General features: G+C 29.8%; 1 long non-coding RNA gene across 1 annotated transcript in view; it reads left to right on the plus strand.

The window, feature by feature from the left end:
• The first annotated feature begins 6,825 nt into the window (after positions 1 to 6,825).
• Positions 6,826 to 7,865, plus strand: part of LOC111242135 — a 2,366-nt gene continuing 1,326 nt past the window's right edge. Inside the window, exons 1-2 of the long non-coding RNA XR_002668992.1 lie at positions 6,826 to 7,062; positions 7,201 to 7,267. This is a non-coding gene — a long non-coding RNA (uncharacterized LOC111242135). The remainder of the gene's footprint in view (positions 7,063 to 7,200; positions 7,268 to 7,865) is intronic.

Genomic DNA, 7,865 nt, shown 5'->3' on the forward strand with positions numbered 1-7,865 from the left:
TGAGGTTCCCACCAGTGGTTGAAATCATCTTGGTAGAATTGAGTGCCCATATAGTTAAATTCTTGTCCAAACTGCATCCTGCAAACATTAGGCACAAAACCCTAGAAAACATTTATTAGAGCAAAAATAAAAACAAACATAAAAATCAAGTCAAAGGTAATCAATAATCACACTACTAGAATAGTTAAACCATGAGTCCCTAGCAACGATGCCAAAAACTTGTTAACACTCTGGCAAGTGTACCAGATCGTATCAAGTAATAATAAAACGGTAAGTCCGAGTATCGTTTCCCTAAGGACTCTTAGGCCTAAACTTTCATGTGATTTCTTGATTATTAAAGACTTGAATAACAAAAATTAGGGTTTTATGATGCAAAAACGAATATTAAATATGAATGCAAAGGTTTTGATCAATTGACCAAAAGATAACGCAGGTGAATGATGGATGAATGAATTATGTTGTTGGGGTTTATGATTTCATCCTATCTACTCTCATATATCTAAGAATTCAAATTTTTCATTAATGTCAATGTCACTTTCTAATTTACCCTTAACCCTAATGTCTTGGTGGTAAGAGACTACTCCTCATTACTAGTTTACTATGTCTAGTCTCCCTAGCAATTGATCATGCATTATATAATTCGCACAGATGCTTAAGGCGATCAGTCCTCTTATTCCTATGTCTAGATAATATTGCTACCGAGAGAGTTTACCCATGTCTAGATCTATATATATGTGTCCATAAAGATAGAATCAAAGATCATGCAATTGAAAGAGTTAAACAAAGCATGCATAGAGAAAAGGGAAAAACCCTAACAATTAATGAATAAAAGCATATGAATAAAGCAACAATAATATATGAGAGTTTCAAAGGATTAAATCAATTCCCCAACAACAATGGAGGTTTAGTTTACCATAATTATGGTGAAAATAGATGAAAATAATGGAAAGAATGAAAAGATAAACCCTAAATTTGATAAATTGGAGCTCCCGCATCCAAAATCCGCCTCCAAGGTGTGTAGAATGTGTCTTTGCGTCCTTTTTGCCAAAAGATGACTCTTCTGGTTCGTCCAAAGCTATTTATAACTTATAAAAATAATAGAATTTTGGCTCAGGCCCAATAATACCCCGTCCAGCGATGGTTTCACCACCCGACGGTGGGTGCGACACTCAGAATAGCGCGCAGTGGTGTCGCCCAGGTAAAAACAGTGAAAAGCTGAAAATCCACCGCCCAATGGCACTGCCTGGCGGTGGGTCACCGCCTAGCCACCGCCTTACGATCCCTACGACACAAAACTGCACTCTGGTTGACTTTTCAGCATTCTGGTTGACTGGTTGACTTTTCCGCATTCTTGTTGACTTTTCTACACTGCAACTCCTTGATACTTCAATCCTTCTTTCAAATCATTCCAATAACCTACAAAATCAAGGGAAAACCAAGCATAAAACCAAGAAAACCAACTTTGACTCTCTTATTCTCTAACTTAAGAAAAATGCATGATTTCAAGCTAATTCTAAGTCATAAGTGTTTAATGTCAATTTTAAGTATAAAAATAACGATTTTTAAACCGTTATCAATATACCTTCAATTTCAACAACAATCTCCTTACCTGTTTCATACCAGATTTCATTCAATTTAACAATGCTAACAAGTCTAAAATAACCTAATAACAACATTCAAATAGTTCAGTCATCACTTCAACACCTACTTTTAAATTCACCCATCAAAACCCATATTTTAACCATAAAACCTAAGCAAAAGAGCACTTCTTTCAAGCAATCACTTTGCATTCAGTTCCAAGCATTAGAATAACTTCATTACACATACTCAATACAATTTTAAATATCACAAACATACAATTCCAATGTACCAACAAAACATGTTCAAATCATCAACTACATATAATCTTTATATACCTAAACATAGAAATTTCTCAAAATTTAACTACTATACATAAAAATAAAATTTTTCTCTAATATAATCACAAACTAAAACAAAAGTTCTAACTTCCCTTACCTTAGAAAAGTTCTACAGTTCTAAAAACCCAATTGTTGCTTCCATTACAAGGAATTCCTAAAAAACCCTATAAATCATCGATTGGTGATTGGAGACAAACTTTAGAACCTTGATTGAGCCAAGAGTTAAGGAAGAGAAGTTCTTGACACATACAAAAACAGATTTCCTTACATGATCGAGAACCAAGAATAGAAGAAGAAAAAAGTAGAAACTTACTTGCTTTATGAAAGAAATTGATCGTCTAGAAATGTAGACCTCGATGCCATGATCGATTAGGTATCTCCCGATCGTCAAAGAGATGACTCAGGAGTTAGAACTCTTAGAGGGAAGGTAGGGAACTCCAAAAAAAGTAGTTTATAGAGAAATGGTTCATTTTAAAATAATAAAACTAGTTTATAACAAAACTATTTATAATAAAACCATTTAATATTAACATAACCAAATCTCACTATTTGTAGAGTATCACCCCTCCTAAAATACCATTTTTTGGATTTTACATATTCATCCATCTATTTTTTGCATTTGCTTCTAAATTATCCGTTACAATCTGTAATATTCAATGACTTTCAAGGGATCCTATTATTGCCCGATAATCACTGTTGAGATTGTTGATAAGGGAAGCATTGGTATAGCTAAACCTTAATCTTACAGTGTTCTAGTTTTTTATGATGACAACACATTATTAATAACACATGTATTGTTATGTGTTACATGTTCAAATCTTTATTGTGAATGATATCTTGAAGAACATGTTTGTGTTGATTTTCGTATATGTATGCATATTCACTGATTTTATACTTGAGACATCATTTGTGATTGCATAAAATATGTTTCAGAAAAGAAAAACCACATGCACTTTGTTGAACTTTTATTGTGTGACAAAACTGCAAGTTTTAAGTCGACTTCATTATGAAGTAAGTCGATTAAAACTCGTGACTTTGCACAGATTTTCAAAAACAGTGTTATGAGTAATTTTGCAATGAAAAGTTTTACAAAACTGATTTGACGTGTTAAAGTCGACTGCATGCGCAGGGAATTCGACTTAGTTAGTTAATGTTGTGAAATTCTTTAATGCTTATGAACTATAACGATTATATTTCATTTCTATGTTCAAGCATTAAATGCAAGTCAACTAAATTAAATGCGTAATCAATTTGGTTATTATGACTTTTGCTAATTGTTTTAACTATTATAACTGTCTGATGACAGTCGACTACAGGAGCGTCTGTTTTATAGAAAACTACAAATAGACGTGATTTTGTAATTCACAAAGACTTTGGTTGTTTTAACAATTTCATTTGTTGTTTTAGATTGTGGTCTTTGTGAAAAACGCTCCAAGAACTCATCAAGAAGACGGAGGAGATCTTTCTTTGAAGAGTTTCTTTAGGACGAAGAAATTTGCGCTTACTGTTTGATCAAATTCTACACTATTGGTGTTCATCATATTGATCAAGACTTTTATCAATCTATTGAAGATTGCACTGCTCCTGTTGGGATTACAGGAACAAAACTTGTGGAGTCCTATACACTTTGAGGATTGTTCAAAGTGGGTTGAAGATTGCAAAAGAGTGGATATCTTGCTACAGATCTTTGTGTTGTTGTCTATACTTTTAGTTAGAGGGTTAGAGAGATTGTCTATTCTTTTGACGTGGAGGTCTCTATAGAAATCTTGTGTAAAAACCTTGACTAATATAGTGCATTGGCTTCCTGGTTGTGGAAGGACACTGGATGTAGGCATTGAGACCGAACCAGTATAAAAACTTTGTGGTTGTTTTCTCTTTCCCTGAACTCTTTACTTTAAGTCGACTCTACATTCTGTGTAGTCAACTTTATTTTTCTACTGCACTTAAATTTCTTATTCCTTGCGATTTACGAAATAAATTTTAAAAAGATTATGATTTTTAAACTTCACCAATTCACTCTTTTCTTGATGTTAAAACTAAACCATCCTGTTTCTAACAATCTCCATCCAAGAAATGGAAAAAATATCTAAATATATATGAAATGAAAGGAACCTTAAGCAGATAAAATCACATCAGAAATTGGCTCAATCGCGATGACAGTTATCAAACAAAAGAGAAACTCACAATTATCATCAACAAGAAAAATTATACAACACAAGATTTCCTTCTTTTGTCTGGCATATGGTTTGACAGTTCAAAGATTCAACAACATCCACTAAAAGCAATGAGAGCGCCACACATTCAGATATTTTTTCCACCAGTAATATTGCTTTAAAAAAAATTTCAAATTAACTCATTTCAAATTTATTTTTCAGAATAACATCTACGTGTCAGAATTTCACTTTTCGAAAATCGAATTTTCAGTCTTTTTTTTTCATCATTAGTGATGAAGGTTACTTAGAATTCAATTTTTGGAGGATTTGATATATTTCTTTTTTTTTTTTCATTTATCTTTGATAGAGCTTGATCAAAATATTTCACGATTGCAGGTCAAAATTCAATCCTTAAGGAGTCAAATTCTAAATTTTTGTGTTGAATCCACACCAAAATTTAACTGTGAGTTGATCGCTAAATATGCCAAAAAAAACGTGGAAATTTGGTTTTCAATAAAAAAAAAAAAAAATCTGACATGCTACTGTAATCTACATTGGTCAACGATCCAACCACAGTATACAATCACACATGTACATAATCTTATCAAGGGTCAAATTCAAGATTTTATTCTATTCACATTCCGGTTAAGCAATGTTAACCGGATTATATAATGCGGTTATGAGAAACACGATTTACTTATATTAAATTATTCAATATATTTATTGAGGAACAAAATGGAAAGAAGGAAAAATTTAGAGGTGCAGGTAGAAAACTATGGATGTGTAAAGAAGCCCCCAACACTCATCTCACATGAACCCAATTCGTAAGGTCCAATAGTCGAAACAATGGGTTCAATACTTTTTGCAGCAATAGTATTAAATATAGTTAATTATAATTTAATAACTATTATTTTTGCTTTTTTATTTGTATTACTTTTATTTTAATTATTTTAGTTTTAATTTTTTTAACATAATTATTATAATAATATAAATTACATTTTAATAGTTATTAAAATATGATAAAAAATTATATTAGATTTTAAAATTAAACTAAATAGTTATTAAATTATAAATAAAAAATAAAGTTTTAAAAATTTGTTAGAAAGATGTAATGTTAAAGAGGTATATCATTACTGTAATAAAAAAAGAGAAAAAGTTAAAAACTATTTATTAAGATTAAGAATTTTTTTTAAAAAGAATTAAAAGTATAAGAAGGATGAAGTGTTGGGGTGTAGAATAAAATATTTAGTAAAATTTTTGAAAAAGTTAGAAGTGACATATTAAAATGGTAATTTTAGGAGATATAGAATGAGATATTAGAAGTGTAGAATGAAACACTCTTAATATCTTGGACTGGTGATTTGAAACTATATTTCGAATTAATCATTCTTTTGAATAAAATGTGTCATTTATGTTATTATGAAAAATAAATCAGAAATGAATAGTTAAGATTAACAAAATTTATAAATACCATAATAAAAACAACACATACATCCAACCGTATAACGATTAAAACGTATATTTTAAGTTTAATTTAATTAAATAATAAAAGCCTAATAACAAATAAAATAATATATTCAACAAATACAATAAATTTTAATTTATATTTAAAACTGAATTTTAAATTTAACTCAACTATAAAAGATCTACTTATAATCACCAACATACTCTAAATTAATCTTATATTTTTCATTGAAATTATAATTTTTATATTTTAATTTTAAAAATTTAATGTTAAAAATTAAAAATTATAATTAAATGAATTCAGCATTTAATAAAATTTGCAAATCCAATGATTTCATATGCTTTTTTAAAAAGAAACTTTTTCAAGTAATATAAGATTTTGAAAACCTAAAGAGTTTGAATTTTCCTCCTATTCAAACTGTAAGGAGGTAGGACCAAACCAGAAAGTTCGTTCCGCAAATGAAAAAAATTCTAAAGTTCTGATATCGTTATAAGGATGGGAGGAAGAAATCCAATAAAAGCATTATCATATGCAGTGAAATGCATGAGAGAGAAATAATTTTCAATAGAAAAATGTAAGATTTTGTCGAACCAAAATATTTCCATTTCATTTATGAAAAATATCTTTAGACAATATTTTTTTACTAACATTATCTACGTGTCATTCTGTATGATTGATCCATAATAGTGTTTATGATTATTATTATTGATTGTGAAATAATTTTGAACCAATCACAAAATAACACGTAAATAATATTTAAATGTTATAAAAAAATATTGTTTATGTATTATTTTTCAAAAAAAACAGTGCAATAATTTAAATTTGATTGACCGATGGACAATTTATTTAAAATAATCTTAGTGAGGTGAAAATTTTCCATAAAAAATGTTAATATGGTGAGATTAATTTCTTTAATTCGTTATTATAATAGTATATTCAATATATTAATATTTTTATATAAACTTGTAAATAAATAAAATCGATGTATAATACCAATTATTTTAGACAGATTATGATTCATCTCTTGCATATTATCTTATCGTTGTGAATTAATTTAAATTATTTTTTACTTTGATAATTTCAAGTTTTATCTTATAAGTTGATAAAAATTTATTATTTTATTATCATAAAAGTATATAAATTTATTTTATGAAAACTTTCTTTTATTAGAATTACAATTATATATTTTTTAACTTTAAGGGAATTTTAGATTTTATTTTGTTCCTATACAATGTCGGTTTATGTAAAGGCCTGAAAATTATTTTAAAGCCATTAGGCCTTAATATGTGGGGCAGCTAAGCCCATCAGACTAAGGGTGCCTTAGCCTTAGAAGGGGCTTTTCTAAAATCAGATCTTTCATTAAGCCATTTTCCCTTCTCTCTCTAAAACCAGGTTCTTCAAATCCTTTGCCTTCTCTCTAGCTTTACTCTCCATTGAACCATTCAAATCTTACTTGGGTGCTGCCAAACCGTTCCTGACGTCAAGGGCTTCACTTCGAACCGATTACTTTCTCTGTCTCCTTCTGGTAAGTTGTTTCCCTGTTTCCTCCGCCATTTTCGAAACCAAGGATTTGGGGTTTTACTGATTTAAAGCACCCTTTTCTGATTTCTATTGTGTTCTAGCCCTAAGAGTTGTTCTCCATCACCAATTTGGTGATTTGTAGGTTCTGTAAGTGCATTGCCGTGTCACTGTTAGGGCGTTTTCTGTAGACTATACGGGACAACCTAGAGGTAAGGGGAGCTAGTTATATTTCTTTGAATTATTTATTTATTCTGTATGTATGGTGAATTTTATTTTGGTGTGTTGTTTTGGAAAATGATGAAAAATTAGTATGCTTAATCTATGATGGCTTGTCAAGTAGTGATTTTATTGAATTAAATGGTTGTAGATTGGACTGTTATGAGTTGCTTGGGAGTAGAAAATTCTATTCTAGTACTGTTAAAATGGGGAATCAATTTCTGGGGTAGTGCTTTATGGAGTAGTTCATGGTGGTATTGATTGGGTTTCATTAAGTATGGGAAAGTAAAAATTTTAGACTGTGTAAATGGTGCAGGTTTTAAGAAAGAAGTAGAAAATAAAAGAAAAAAAACACAAATGGGAGAAGGTGGGTCGTGAGAGGATGGGAGGTTTATGTTTCTGGAGTTGAAAAGAAGAGGAGGAATTTTAGTTTTTTTAGTGGAGGTGCCAGGGAGTTAGGTTTTGGAAAATTTAATATTTGGAAGGCTTTAATGGATTGGATGTAGACAAAAATATAATTAAGTTAATATAATATATTATGTAATATATATAAGAAAGAGAGATTTTCGGATCTTAATATTAATATAATAT

The sequence above is a fragment of the Vigna radiata genome, chromosome 7 (assembly GCF_000741045.1).
Source record: "Vigna radiata var. radiata cultivar VC1973A chromosome 7, Vradiata_ver6, whole genome shotgun sequence".
Taxonomy (NCBI): domain Eukaryota; kingdom Viridiplantae; phylum Streptophyta; class Magnoliopsida; order Fabales; family Fabaceae; genus Vigna; species Vigna radiata.